Here is a 16,282-nt window from a genome sequence, read left to right on the forward strand (position 1 = left end):
TGCTTTTGTTTTATTTAATGTTACATCGTTGAGTATCTGTAAATGTGTTTGATTGAATAGATAACACAAAAATGTATACTCCTTTCTTTGTACAAATTTTGATGTCATGGTTTGGTTCTATGCAAAGTAGTGTATCTGTCATTTAAATTCTTTGTTCGTTTGGAGGGAACAAAACTTACTGTATTTAATTGTAATTTTTTGTGTGAATAATTTTTTGTAGAAATGTCAATATGTGCAAATGTTCTGTTTTGTTTAAAATGATTGTTTGCTATTATGTAAACTGCTGACCTTCACTTAGGATTCTTAGTTATTCTGTATGTAAAAGGTAGTGTGGTTCCCCTCAGGAACGGAACTTAGTAGCACGCGCAAGCTGTGGTTGGCCTAGGTAGAAAAGGTGGAACAAGAGTCAGTCGGGGACGAGCTACGAGTCGGGGTACGAGCTACCAAACTGTGCACTGCCATGTAAATGTTGCATATTGTGCTGGTTCCGAGAGAGGCTTTTTCTGCTGCTTTCCAATGCCTCGGATAGATGGATAAACAGCTGGAACGATCTGGAATTGGTATTCATCATCGCCACCAAGAAGGGCCAGAGTCAGCAGTTCTGCCTGTAAATCCACCTACCAACAAGCAGTTGCCACCACATTGCGCAATCACTGTAACGGAATACTATAATGATGTACAGTGAAGGATTAGCTTACTGGATGATTTAGTGTGCACAAATATAAGGTAACTTATAACTGAATATATGTACGTACCTTGATTTTTTCCTATCACAACACCTCTCAGGTTCCTCTCCGTTTGAACTAAAGTGATTTCCGATTGCCCTTACTGAAAGAACATTAAAGCCCAGTGTTTTGCTAACTGATGCCTCTCGAACATAGTAAAAAGAAAGTTAAAGTTAATGTGGCAAGAGAGTGAGTTAAAGTTAATGATGCTTGCTGAAAATAATTTTCCTAGTGAAACTGCTTATTAAAGTGTTGTTGCCAACTTCAAATTAAAAGTTCTTAAGACTGAGGCTTGTAAAGTTTTGCTTAGTAAATGATCACATTACTGCATGTTGTAAATCGCAGAAGGTGAGTCAGTATCTTACATATATGTTAATTTTGTGTCGCAGTGTAGTAAAAGTGGAAAACTGCAGTTGTGAAACGTTATATACTCATGTTTGCTAAGTGTTTGTCTCTCTTGTGTATTAGAAGTGCATATTAATAGTATAACAGGATCCACAGTTTGTCTATTGTGTTAATGCTCGGTAACAAGTAACGGAAAGACCATTAATTATGAAAACCATAATTTCTTTATTCAAATGATAGGGAGAAGCAACCTGTTAGTGGTTTCCAATTAACTTTCATTTTAAATAGTAAAGTATTTAACTGAGAGGGACTTAACCTATATCCGATTAATGATTCTGCATTGAATAGTAATAATAACGTTAGAAAGACCATTCAGTTTGTGTAAGCCCTGAAAGTAATAGTGTGTTTCGGTATCTGTTACAATTTTGCAAATAATCTGTGCTACTCTAACTGTTAGTTTCAATCTTACCGTAAGCATATGTATGTGTCAGAGTTCACTGCACTCGCGTGTGACAAAGTATAGGTTGTGTTTATCCATTAAAGTTACTAATAACTATTTTCTTGAACGAGAATGTTAATCATTCTCTTGCCTAGTTAGGCTGGCGACCGTTTTCTTTATCCGCTAAACAGTGCAGATAGGCAAAATTTTGTTTGTTACTGTTCAAATATTTACGTAATTCTGACTTTCATTTCCGATAAGCCACCTCCGTAAGATACAACACGGTCAACATAACAAAATTCCTCTCAGAGGGTAACATTGCTCTGTTGCTTTATACCATAATTGCTTTAACAAGATAGTTTTATTTCACGACCTGCCTACAACTTTAAGGTTATGGTACAGCAGTAACAGACAGGAGTGTTATAAGCGGATATAATCCGAGCGGTGCATGGAAGCGAGCTCTCCATACAGACGTTGACACCATCTGTGACGGCATTACGTAATTAGCCATCAATCAGAAGCCGTCTACGGGCTATATGAGGCCACCGCAGAAGCAGCTGTGACAGCCACTTCGTAATCGAATCCACCGATTGCAACGTCTGACCGATTTGTATAAATTATTAAAGTACACGAATTGGTTGTAATCGAATATTTGAAATTTTTCGTAGCAGGGAAAGTATTTCTTTTTAACTACAAAATTCTGAATTTGTAGCTAATACGGAAGCTGTGTTTGCTCTTGAAATGTTTGACACATGCAGAATAATAGTTTATGATGTTGGAGGAAACTTGATTTGCCGACTTACAGCATTGCGAGAATTTCTGGCGCTGGCCGCTTCCTTCGGCGACCGAGCAGCTAGCGGGCCGCCCCCGTGTACTCCGCCACATCAGCGGAAAACGGTTCCTTCTTCCAGTGAAACCGAAAGCTTTTACAGCTCAGTTCAGCATCAGAATTTACTCTGCATTTCTAAACTTACCTTTATACTGACTTAAGGGATGTTTAATCATTTGTACCATACGTAACTCAACAGAATGTAAATTTAATTTTCAGGCTGCTAATTTATTAATGTGCCTCTGTCCAAAGCAATATGTGGATAACGGTTTGCACGTATTTCGACACACAGCGAAGTGAAACACAATGTACAGTCATTTCACTGCCAACCTGGTAGTTTTATCCGCACCTCAACATCGACTTTTAAACTGGGTATTATCTTATCTTACGACACTTCCCGTGTAAAAAGGATTACGTCTACAAAGATTTGCAGTCATCAGCTCTGAAGCAGCAATTTAACCTCGCTACTTCTGAAATTATTTTACTTCAGGACGTAATGAAATTATTTCAATAAAATTTGCTCGAATTTTCTTACTTGGAATCAAGGTAGATGCAAGCTATGAAATCACGACGTAGCACAATGGCCAGCATCTTGAAACATGACTTATTAAAAAATGAGTATTTTATAACTTGAAATAAGCGAAATTAATCTCAAGAAAATTCTTAGGAAATATTTTGTAAAGCGACATTTGTTTTATGTTTCATATTCTTATCACTTTCAAGCTGTTTGTAGCGTTTCCTAACGACCTTTTCACCATCTGAGTATACACAAAATCAATAATTAACATTTCCAAAGAACAGAGAACTTTGGACATGTCAGTGAAGGAACAGGGAACAAAATTTCTGAAGTCACAGTTTGTATTCAGAAAATCAAAATATAAGAAACTGAGTGTAATATTCACTGACAGTCCTACCCCCTTGGATTTAATAAAGAAGTTCTTGCGTAGTGAACGTATCGGTGATAGTGCTATGGTTGTAGATTGCAGTATGAGAAATGGTTGGGCTCTTCACGCCCCCAGTAAGATGGAATTAATATACTGCTACCACGCCACATGCGGTAGCCATTTTCATGGTGTACCAAAATTCCATCACCAATTAACCTTGGATATTCCTGCTTTCGAAGGCTAGTCATTTCCAAGGACGACCTCGGTATACAAAAACCACAGCCACACCAACTTTCAAGCCAATAACCACAGTTTTAGCATTTTTTACCACCTAGTACTAGCAGATAGGTGGAAAGAATACATTGAAAGCCTCTATGAGGGTGAAGATTTGTCAGATGTGATAGAAGAAGAAGCAGGAGTCGATTTAGAAGAGATAGGGGATCCAGTACTAGAATCGGAATTTAAAAGAGCTTTGGAGGTCCTACGGTCAAATAAAGCAGAAGGGATAGATAACATTCCATCAGAATTTCTAAAATCATTGGGGGAAGTGGCAACAAAACGACTATTCACGTTGGTGTGTAGAATATATGAGTTTAGCGACATACCATCTGACTTCCGGAAAAGCATCATCCACACAATTCCGAAGACGGCAAGAGCTGACAAGTGCGACAATTATCGCACAATCAGCTTAACAGCTCATGCATCGAAGCTGCGTACTAGAATGATATACAGAAGAATGGAAAAGAAAATTGAGAATGCGCTAGGTGACGATCGGTTTGGCTTTAGGAAAAGTAAAAGGACGAGAGAGGCAATTCTGACGTTACGGCTAATAATGGAAGCAAGGCTAAAGAAAAATCAGGATACTTTCATAGGATTTGTCGACCTGGAAAAAGCGTTCGACCATATAAAATGGTGCAAGCTGTTCGACATTCTGAAAAAAGTAGGGGTAAGCTATAGGGAGAGACGGGTCATATACAATATGTACAACAACCAAGAGGGAATAATAAGAGTGGACGATCAAGAAAGAAGTGCTCGTATTAAGAAGGGTGTAAGACAAGCCTGTAGCCTTTCGCCCCTACTCTTCAATCTGTACGTCGAGGAAGCAATGATGGAAATAAAAGAAAGGTTCAGGAGTGGAATTAAAATACAAGGTGATACGATTCGCTGGTGACATTGCTATCCTGAGTGAAAGTGAAGCAGAATTAAATGATCTGCTGGACGTAATGAATAGTCTAATGAGTACACAGTATGGTTTGAGAGCAAATCGGAGAAAGACGAAGGTAATGAGATGTAGTAGAAATGAGAACAGCGAGAAACTTAACATCAGGATTGATGGTCACGAAGTCAATGAAGTTAAGGAATTCTGCTACCTAGGCAGTAAAATAACCAATGACGGACGGAGCAAGGAGGACATCAAAAGCAGACTCGCTATGGCAAAAAAGGCATTTCTGGCCAAGAGAAGTCTACTAATATCAAATACCGGCCTTAATTTGAGGAAGAAATTTCTGAGGATGTACGTCTGGAGTACAGCATTGTATGGTAGTGAAACATGGACTGTGGGAAAACCGGAACAGAAGAGAATCGAAGCATTTGAGATGTGGTGCTATAGACGAATGTTGAAAATTAGGTGGACTGATAAGGTAAGGAATGAGGAGGTTCTACGCAGAATCGGAGAGGAAAGGAATACGTGGAAAACACTGATAAGGAGAAGGGACAGGATGATAGGACATCTGCTAAGACATGAGGGAATGACTTCCATGGTACTAGAGGGAGCTGTAGAGGGCAAAAACTGTAGAGGAAGACAAAGATTGGAATACGTCAAGCAAATAGTTGAGGACGTAGGTTGCAAGTGCTACTCTGAGATGAAGAGGTTAGCACAGGAAAGGAATTCGAGGCGGGCTGCATCAAACCAGTCAGTAGACTGATAACCAAAAAAAAAAAAAAAAACTACCCGACATGACCCGCTTTATGAACGCAAGCAAGGCTTCCTCGCCTGCGGCTCTGCTGCAACTGTATTCCACCTGCCTCTTTTCCGTTCAGCCTACGCACCCTGTGTGCCAAAGTCGCCCACACAACCACGGCCTAAAAACCCTAGTGGATCCTCCTGATTTCTATTTTTATTGGCCAATATTTTCACATTTTTAAATGAATTCGTAAATATTGCAGTATTTACATTCTTAAAGCCGGCCGGAGTGGCCGTGCGGTACTAGGCGCTACAGTCTGGAACCGAGCGACCGCCACGGTCGCAGGTTCGAATCCTGCCTCGGCCATGGATGTGTGTGATGTCCTTAGGTTCGTTAGGTTTAATTAGTTCTAGGTTCTAGGCGACTGATGACCTCAGAAGTTAAGTCGCGTAGTGCTCAGCGCCATTTGAGCCATACGTTCGTAATAAACATTCACTATTTCACTTTTAGTTTAATAAACAAGTATTGGTTTGTGCTTCTTACAACGTCTAGGCACATGTTTTTAACATCTCGATTCAATTGATTCGTTCAGTCTTTGCTTGATAAAAGATTTACTACTCTGTTATCAAATGTACGTTGTATCATTACAAGTTGCTCCAGATGAAGACGATGGAGGTAACCGTCGAAAGCTCAAGCTTTTACCCTGAGCTGACGTGGCGAATGTCCGAGACAGTTTTATATAACAGTACTGTCGCGGAAGACTTCCTTCTGAGATTACGCTGTCGTCTACCATTTCGTAAAGCTGTGAGAAGATCAAAACGAATTCCTAAATGATTTGGTGACCTGCACGGTGGTCAGTGTGGTAATAGGCCCTAAACATTACAAATTTGAAGTCCTCCACAAGAGTTGACCCTACTAAAAAATGTTGTCTAAAGATAGGTGACATGATAAGCAACACAAGTTTGAGAAGGTGCATAAATACGATAAAGAGACTCTTACTTGTTTTTCCTCTTGTAGCGTACTGCGCCTCACTTTGTATTGGTCTGAAGTAGGGAAGCGCGTGTCACTAATGTGATACGCGAAGAACGATGTTGTTGTTGTTCTGGTCTTCAGTCCTGAGACTGGTTTTATGCAGCTCTCCATGCTATTCTATCCTGTGCAAGCTTTTTCAGCTCCCAGTACCTACTGCAACCTACATCCTTCTGAATCTGCTTAGTGTATTCATCTCTTGGTCTCCCTCTACGATTTTTACCCTCCACGCTGCCCTCCAATACTAAATTGGTGATACCTTGACGCCTCAGAACATGTCCTACCAACCGATCCCTTCTTCTGGTCAAATTGTGTCACAAATTTCTCTTCTCCCCAATCCTATTCAATACTTCCTCATGAGTTATGTGATCTACCCATCTAATCTTCAGCATTCTTCTGTAGCACCACATTTCGAAAGCTTCTATTCTCTTCTTGTCCAAACTATTTATCGTCCATGTTTCACTTCCATACATGGCTACACTCCATACGAATACTTTCAGAAATGACTTCCTGACACTTAAATCAATACTGGTTCAAAATGGCTCTGAGCACTATGCGCCTCAACTGCTGAGGTCATCAGTCACCTAGAACTTAGAACTAATTAGACCTAACTAACCTAAGGACAGCACACAACACCCAGCCATCACGAGGCAGAGAAAATCCCTGACCCCGCCGGGAATCGAACCCGGGAACCCGGGCGTGGGAAGCGAGAACGCTACCGCACGACCACGAGATGCGGGCATCAATACTGGATGTTAACAAATTTCTCTTCTTCAGAAACGCTTTCCTTGCCATTGCCAGTCTACATTTTATATCCTCTCTACTTCGACCATCATCAGTTATTTTGCTCCCCAAATAGCAAAACTCGTTTACTACTTTAAGTGCCTCATTTCCTAATCTAATTCCCTCAGCATCACCCGACCTAATTCGACTACATTCCATTGTCCTTGTTTTGCTTTTGTCGAAGAACGATAGCAGTCATTAAAACAAGAACTTTTACACTGAGGCGTGATCGTTATACAAATCCACAAATTTCTCCTCAGAATGTAAAAATATTTTAATGATCCCTACCTAAACAATTACTAACAAACATTGTAATAAAATAAGAGAAATCAGATCTCGCAAGGAAATATTTGTGTGTTCATTCTTCCCACGAGCTATTCAGCAGTGGTACGGGTGAATAATAGTCTGGACGTGCTTCTATGGACCATCTGCACAACACTAACAAGTGCTAATTCCAGAGGAACCGTTGAGATGTACGAGGGGGAGTTGGAAAATAAGTTTCTCCTGTCGAATGTGGGCAGAGTTGTGTGATATGGGCGAAAGACGACACGTCATTACCCGTCAGAAAAAAGCTCAAAAGCACTCTGTCTGCAGGTAAAGTGCTATTCACCGTTTTCTGGGACGCCAAAGGAGTTTTGCTGCTCGACTTTCTGGAGGATGCAACCGTCAATGTTGCGCTGTACTGTGCCACTCTGTCGAAATTGAAAAAGGTGATTCGGAAAAAGTGGCCTGGCCTTCTCCGATCTGGCGTTCTGCTGTTGGATGACAATGCGAGACCACACACGGCGACGGCAACGCTAAACCGTATTGCATCTCTAGGTTGGGAGCGCCTACACCATCTGCCTTACGGTCCGGATATCACACCAAGTGACTTCCAGCTGTTTCCTGCTTTGAAGAAAACTCTCGGCGGAAGGCGCTTCGGCAACAATGCTGACGTCAAACAAGCCGTTCAACGTTTCTTCCGTATGCAACGCCCTGATCTTTTCCTGGAATGCTTTTTGAAGCTTATAAAGCGGTATGACAAATGTCTCAATGTAGGCTACTTGGAAATTATGTAGGGAAATAAACAGGTCTTATCTTTAATGTCTCATTCTCTTTTCTTTCCACCTCAGTCGACAGGGAAAACTTATTTTGCAACTCCCCCACGTAGATAGACAGAATGTTCAGTCTAAAAGAAGCCCCACCTTTCAGTAGTTTATACTAAACGAATATTGTTATTGAAATTCATATATTGGCGTGTGATTGGTGAAATAATGTGGCACGACTGGAGGTGCAGCGGGAGGACTGTTTGTTGTCTGCACACTTAAGTCGTACCAATCACTGTTGAGCATTGCCTTTTGACCAAGGTCGAGTAATCCTGTCTTGTTTGTTAAAAAGCGCGTAAGTGCTGAAGAATGTGATTCAAACCTATTTTGTGATGAATTCTCATGATGTGTGTCGGGGACAGTTCAAGGAGAAAATTGAAAACATTTACTCAGAACTGAGTTGAAAAATTTCGAGAAACAGGTCAATGTTAGACATGAAACGTGCCAGACAATGGTCAATTTTAACGACGTAGGTCATTCAGAATATTAAAGCAGTAGTTACAAAACCTCCCCATAAATCCTTGCGTAGATTAAGTCAGGAAAAAGAACATTTCACTTGGATCAGCTCAGACTGCAATGAGAAGAGTACTGAAATGTTATACGTACGAGCATGCAGGTTTTCCATGAACTGAGTAATACAGAATATGTCAAAAAAATTTATTACTGTCAATGGTTCAAGACCCTCGTCAAAGGCAATATTGTCATCTTAAATCGATGTTTTTTCACAGATGAAGCTTGGCTTGATCTTAGTGTGTATGTTAGTAGCCAAATCTACCGGACCTAGAGTACTGAAAACCTACACACTCTCAATGAATATCTCCTACACCCATAAAAAGAAAAACTCGCGTATGGTGGGCTGTTTCAAGGCGAAGAATAATAAGACCTTTTGTTTTTGAAACAACATTGGATACTGCCGTCCACCGTGACGTTATCCAACAGTCCAAGGCCTTACTCCAAGACGATGAGCGTGATTGCTGGGTGCAACAGGACGCCGTCTCTTACCACACAGCTCGGTCTACTGTGAAGATGCTACAAGAGTTTTTTTTTTTTGTGAAATAATCATTTCGACAGGATTGTAGCCAGCCCGATCAGCTGAGTTTTCTGAGGGGTAACTTGAAAGATATTGTTTACAGGAGCAGTCCACACATCCTGCAGGAACTGAAGACAAACATTACGAAAGCCATCAGTGGGATAGACAGTGTAAAGGTAACTGGAGTAGCCAGGGAACATGGTCAAACGTGATAATATTCTTCTCGGGTGTGCAGCCGGATCATAACGTCATCTTCACACAATATTTCAGCGGTCCAACTGGCCACCATCTTCAGGTGAGAGTGCTGGTACACGATCTCGCCGCAACTGACTTCTCAGCGCAAGCGGCGGTCCCTATATAGGTCGCAGGAAGCCCACAACGCGCAAGCGAGAAGGTGCTGTAACTGCCCTCTAGCGCAAGTAAAGATGCAACGCCCCAGTGGTGGAAACAGACGAAATCGTGATATCGCTATCAAAAATTAAACATTATTCCGACGATCGAAACACAGGCCGTCGTTTTTTAATGTCTAATAACACCGGGTTCCAAGTCTTACTTAAAAGGTAACACTTGTCTCTATTAATAAGATTATCAGATAATCGAATCTCTATGGATTCTTTAAAAACACAGTCCCAACAGTGAGATGCAGGGGCAACCATACAGCATTCGATGTCCCTCGGTGAGACAGTGCTCCACCACTGCAGATATAGGGGCCGCCGCTTGCGCTGATCGGGGTGCACTTAGCCTCGTGATGCCAATTGAGGAGCTACTCGACCGAATAGTAGCGGCTCCGGCCAAAGAAAACCATCAAAACGACCGGGAGAGAGGAGTGCTGACCACACGCCCCTTCTATCCGCATCCTCAACTGAGGATGACACGGCGGTCGGATGGTCCCGATGGGCCACTTGTGGCCTGAAGACGGAGTGCTTTTGTGCTGGTGCTCAAGAGTCAGTTCCGGAGACATCGTATACCAGCACTCTCACCTGAAGATGGCGGCCAATTGGACCGCTGAAATTATGTGTGAAGATGACGTTATGATCCGGTTGCACATCCGAGAAGAATGTTATCAATTATTGCGCCGGGAAAGCCTTCGGAGTCACATGGTCAAACATCTCGATAAGTGCATGGAAATGGATGGAGAGCATTTCCAACACCTGCTGTAATTTATAATAACCTATGATATAAGGTTGCCAATAAAATAGCAATTACGGTGCATTTGGGCTGTAAAATCGCGAACAACGTGTGCGCTCATGTTGATACTAGATGGGAGCATGGGAATAGCTATTACGCATGCTACGATAATAGTAAAACAGTCACAGGTACTTTTGTGACTACTCTGTTTAATGAAACATTTTGAAAATATTATCATCGAATTCAATTAAGGTAACAGACACCTTACAATGTAGTTACGTGTGCAATATCGTTCTGATAATGATATTTTCGAAAAGCGTCATTAAAAAGAGTGGTTACAATAATCCTGTGGCTATTTTACTTCTAGCATAGCGTCCATAATAGCTATACCATACTCTTCTCTAACACTTATGGAATAAACTAAATGAATAGTTCAACACCCTCTAGATCAACCTAATCATGATGACAGCCGCTGGAAAATACTTGGACGTACCAATAAGCACACAGAAGAAGTCTTGTCTATCAGTTTTCTTGTTTTTTTTTTTTTTTTTGTTTATACCTGTTAAGGGGTGGTAAGCGAGAGCACGGACTCGCTTCGACAGGTGGCGGCCCTGCGGGAGTCTGGTAAGAGTGCAGTGGTGTCCGGCACGGGGTGCCGCGCTCTGCCGGCTGGGCGGCGGCGACGCCGGAATTAATTAGGCGGAGTGCGCGCCGCGCCGCGGCCCGCTGTTGTAATTTAATCAGCCGCGCCGGCAAACACGGCCTCGGGCAGCGGGCGCGTCGCTGCAGCCAGCGCTCGAACGGTCCAGCCGGGCCGGTGTCCGGTAGCCGCCGCTGCGTCACCAGGTGACGGCATTCGCTTACTGGCCATCGAGAGACCGGCTACCGAGGAAGGGAGATAAGGTGGCCGGGCTGCTAAATTACATCACTTTGCGTACATCATCATTTCTAAACGTTAGGGCATAAAGGGCGTTTCAAGAGGTGGGACAAAATTGAATAAATCATTCAGTATAAAAATTTTTATTGGTTACAGAGATACAGCTAATTAAAAGAATACGAGGTGTCAGGGATACAGGTACAGATATCGTGATAACTGGCACCTTAATGTGTACAGTCTTAGACATAAAAACTGACCGCCGGCCGGCCGCCACAGAGATTAAGTGCGGGTCGTTCACTTACGGTGGCCAATAAAACTGACCGCCCCTGACAAGTCTATAAGTCCGGCCATCTGCACAATCTGGCAACACTGTAAGATGCGGAAGTGTCAGAAGGAAGTGTTGTTTACTACAGAGATGTTGTCGGGTTGTGTGAGCCCGCTGTCTAGTGGAAACCGTCGTGCATTCTAAGCTTATGGTCGCCTGTTCGCGTCCAACTTATTTTTTTTACCACATTTCGGTCTAAAGTAAGTTATGAGTCTGATTGAACATCGAAGATAATTCGCTTAACATTATACCCACCAGCAATAACAAGTATTCCAGAAATAGTTCCGCAGGACAGCTCGTGGTTGCGTCGCGATCATAACACGGATCCCACACTGATGAGCAATACTCAAGTATAGGTCGAACGAGTGTTTTGTAAGCCACCTCCTTTGTTGATGGACTACAATTTCTAAGGACTCTCCCAATTAATCTCAACCTGGTACCCGCCTTACCAACAATTAATTTTCTATGATTATTCCACTTCAAATCGTTCCGCACGGATACTCCCAGGTATTTTACAGAAGTAACTGCTACCAGTGTTTGTTCCGCTATCATATAATCATACAATAAAGGATCCTTCTTTCTATGTACTCGCAATACATTACATTTGTCTATGTTAAGGGTCAGTTGCCACTCCCTGCACCAAGTGCCAATCCGCTGCAGATCTTCCTGCATTTCGCTACAATTTTCTAATGCAGCAACTTCTCTGTATACTACAGCATCATCCGCGAAAAGCCGCATTGAACTTCCGACACTATCTACTAGGTCATTTATATATATTGTGAACAGCAATGGTCCCATAACACTTCCGTGTGACACGCCAGAGGTTACTTTAACGTCTGTAGACGTCTCTCCATTGATAACAACATGCTGTGTTCTGTTTGCTAAAAACTCTTCAGTCCAGCCACACAGCTGGTCTGATATTCCGTAGCCTCTTACTTTGTTTATCAGGCGACAGTGCGGAACTGTATCGATCGCCTTCCGGAAGTCAAGAAAAATAGCATCTACCTGGGAGCCTGTATCTAATATTTTCTGGGTCTCATAAACAAATAAAGCGAGTTGGGTCTCACACGATCGCTGTTTCCGGAATCCATGTTGATTCCTACATAGTAGATTCTGGGTTTCGAGAAACGACATGATACTCGAGCAAAAAACATGTTCTAAAATACTACAACAGATCGACGTCAGAGATAAAGGTCTATAGTTTTGCGCATCTGCTCGACGACCCTTCTTGAAGACTGGGACTACCTGTGCTCTTTTCCAATCATTTGGAACCTTCCGTTCCTCTAGAGACTTGCGGTACACGGCTGTTAGAAGGGGGGCAAGTTCTTTCGCGTACTCTGTGTAGAATCGAATTGGTATCCCGTCAGGTCCAGTGGACTTTCCTCTGTTGAGTGATTCCAATTGCTTTTCTGTTCCTTGGACACTTATTTCGATGACAGCCATTTTTTCGTTTGTGCGAGGATTTAGAGAAATAACTGCAGTGCGGTCTTCCTCTGTTAAACAGCTTTGGAAAAAGGTGTTTAGTATTTCAGCTTTACTCGTGTCATCCTCTGTTTCAATGCCATCATCATCCCGGAGTGTCTGGATATGCTGTTTCGAGCCACTTACTGATTTAACGTAAGACCAGAACTTCCTAGGATTTTCTGTCAAGTCGGTACATAGAATTTTACTTTCGAATTCACTGAGCGCTTCACGCATAGCCCTCCATACGCTAACTTTGACATCGTTTAGCTTCTGTTTGTCTGAGAGGTTTTGGCTGCGTTTAAACTTGGAGTGAAGCTCTCTCTGCTTTCGCAGTAGTTTCCTAACTTTGTTGTTGTACCACGGTGGGTTTTTCGCGTCCCTCACAGTTTTACTCGGCACGTACCTGTCTAAAACGCATTTTACGATTGCCTTGAACTTTTTCCATAAATACTCAACATTGTCAGTGTCGGAACAGAAATTTTCGTTTTGATCTGTTAGGTAGTCTGAAATCTGCCTTCTATTACTCTTGCTAAAAAGATATACCTTCCTCCCTTATTTTATATTCCTAATAACTTTCATATTCAGGGATGCTGCAACGGCCTTATGATCACTGATTCCCTGTTCTGCACATACAGAGTCGAAAAGTTCGGGTCTGTTTGTTATCAGTAGGTCCAAGATGTTACCTCCACGAGTCGGTTTTCTGTTTAATTGCTCGAGGTAATTTTCGGATAGTGCACTCAGTATAATGTCACTCGATGCTCTGTCCCTACCACCCGTCCTAAACATCTGAGTGTCCCAGTCTATATCTGGTAAATTGAAATCTCCACCTAAGACTATAACATGCTGAGAAAATTTATGTGAAATGTATTCCAAATTTTCTCTCAGTTGTTCTGCCACTAATGCTGCTGAGTCGGGAGGTCGGTGAAAGGAGGCAATTATTAACCTACCTCGGTTGTTGAGTGTAACCTCCACCCATAATAATTCACAGGAACTATCCACTTCTACTGCACTACAGGATAAACTACTACTAACAGCGACGAACACTCCACCACCAGTTGCATGTAATCTACCCTTTCTAAACACCGTCGGCAGAATTTATCTCTGGCTTCAGCCAGCTTTCTGTACCTATAACGATTTCAGCTTCGGTGCTTTCTATCAGCGCTTGAAGTTCCGGTACTTTACCAACGCAGCCTCGACAGTTTACAATTACAATACCGATTGCTGCTTGGTCCCCGCATGTTGGCAGTCTATCTTAATGAAGCGTTAAGTGTCTGTAAGACGATAGAGCATATTTTAACACGAATTAGTAGGATATTACCGACTTTTGACTTCGAAAACATCTGTTTTTACTTCATTTCCTGTATCATTCGCAAGCATTATGAAAATGTGGCATTTCATGGATAAAATTATGTATTCACAACAACAAATATGTCGGCATTATGAATTTGGCAGTACCGTAAGGTTTTCGATCTGACACTAAGGGCTACTGAAAGTAGCAAGACGAATTTTGCTCGAGCGTTGTCTTACGATTCCCTTATTGAGTTTGTATCCACCGGCTTGTAGCTCTGCTACAAAAGAATTACAAATCTGGCTTCCAGAGAGTCTCGAAAGGCGAACGAAAGCGGCTTGCAGCTGGTAGCCAAGCGTGTTTGTTACTGGGGAACTGGTTTTTTCCTAAAGTGGGAAGACATCCTTTTGTGGTTGAATTACTGGCAAATGTCAGTCAGACGTATGCCGTTGGTCTAAGCGTTTCGGTGTGTTGAATTTGTACCAATGATTTTTCTACAGGTTTTTTCTGTCCCAAATAGAGAGCTGAAGTCTCCCATTAGTATTTTCACGTCATCTTGGTGAATTGTGCTCATAGTATTTTCGAGTGTGTTCCAGAATTTTGGGACATTTTCCGTGTTTTCCTTATGTTAGATGTTGGTGGGGCATGTGCATTGATGAGTGTATATTTTTTACTGGGGCTCTGGATGAGCATATTCATAAGTCGATTCTTGATTGGCGTGATTTCTTTTACAGAGTTGATGATAGATCTGTGTTCGAGAAATGCAATGCCGAAGATTGGTAAGCCTTTCGCTACCTTTTGTTGTATTTTGCTCTTGAAGATGCAATGGTTTCCGTAATGCAGGGTTTCATTGCCAATTAATCATGGTTCTTGAAGAGCAAGGATGAGAAATTTATGTCGGTCGATTTCTTGTGTGAGAATATATAGTTTTCATGTTGGGATCAATGTATCGATGTTTAGTTTTCAAATGCATGTTTTCTGCTTGTATGGAAATTTACCAGAGATCTTCGATATTCTCTGCCGTGCTAACCTGGACGCCCCAGAATCCGAAAATCCAACTGGTGCCTGTCAACAGGCGGGTTGTGTACCACCTCGGGTAAAGTTGACTTTGCTTGCACAGTTCATGTTTGTTTGTGCTTCATTGCCTTGGGCAGGGTTATTCCAGGACCGGACAGGACCAGAGGATGTTGAAGCCTTTGGAAGCAAATATATTCAGCCGAGCTCATTGAGCTAACAGACGGTGACAAGAGTAGCGGTGATTTTCACTCAGACGTGTCTGGATTTTGGGTTCAGCGAATAGAGTAGCCGTTCAGGATTGTGTTAGTATTTGGTTCGCCGGCCGGAGTGGCCGTGCGGCTCTAGGCGCTACAGTCTGCAGCCGAGTGACTGCTACGGTCGCAGGTTCGAATCCTGCCTCGGGCATGGATATGTGTGATGTCCTTAGGTTAGTTAGGTGTAATTAGTTCTACGTTCTAGGCGACTGATGACCTCAGCAGTTCAGTCGCATAGTGCTCAGAGCCATTTGAACCATTTTTGAAGTATTTGGTTCACCTCAAGTATTTGATTTCCTCGGTACCAACCTTGCGGGGAAGCGTTTCCCCTATCGGCCACACGGCATTTTTATTATTATTATTATTCTCATTATGTTATCAGCAAATCCGATATGGTGTATCTTTCCACCACTGAAATAGATGTGTATTGTTAGATTCAGTATTTCCATTACATAATATGGGTTATAATTACGTTACATTGCTGCTAATAGATATATTTCTCACTTTTTCTTAGACAGTTGCTACCTGTTACTTCATCATAGGAACTTATGTGCGCAGCATTGTTGCAATTCAGAAGTTAAAATTATCCGATCTCTGTAATTTCATTTCGATACCAGGTCGTTATAATCGGATTCAGCCAGTCAGTCTTAATGTGGATATCCGACTACGACTCTCATCATGTGATAGACTGGGTAAACCACATTCTTAATCGTTCTGTTGAATCTAGGTCACTTATCTATGACAGGGCCTGAATTCTTAAACACTCAATAAGGGAATCGTAAGACAACGCTCGAGCAAAATTCGTCTTGCTACTTTCAGTAGCCCTTAGTGTCAGATCGAAAACCATACGGTACTGCCAAATTCATAATGCCACTT

Source organism: Schistocerca serialis, chromosome 2 (genome assembly GCF_023864345.2).
Source record: "Schistocerca serialis cubense isolate TAMUIC-IGC-003099 chromosome 2, iqSchSeri2.2, whole genome shotgun sequence".
Classification (NCBI taxonomy): Eukaryota; Metazoa; Arthropoda; class Insecta; order Orthoptera; family Acrididae; genus Schistocerca; species Schistocerca serialis.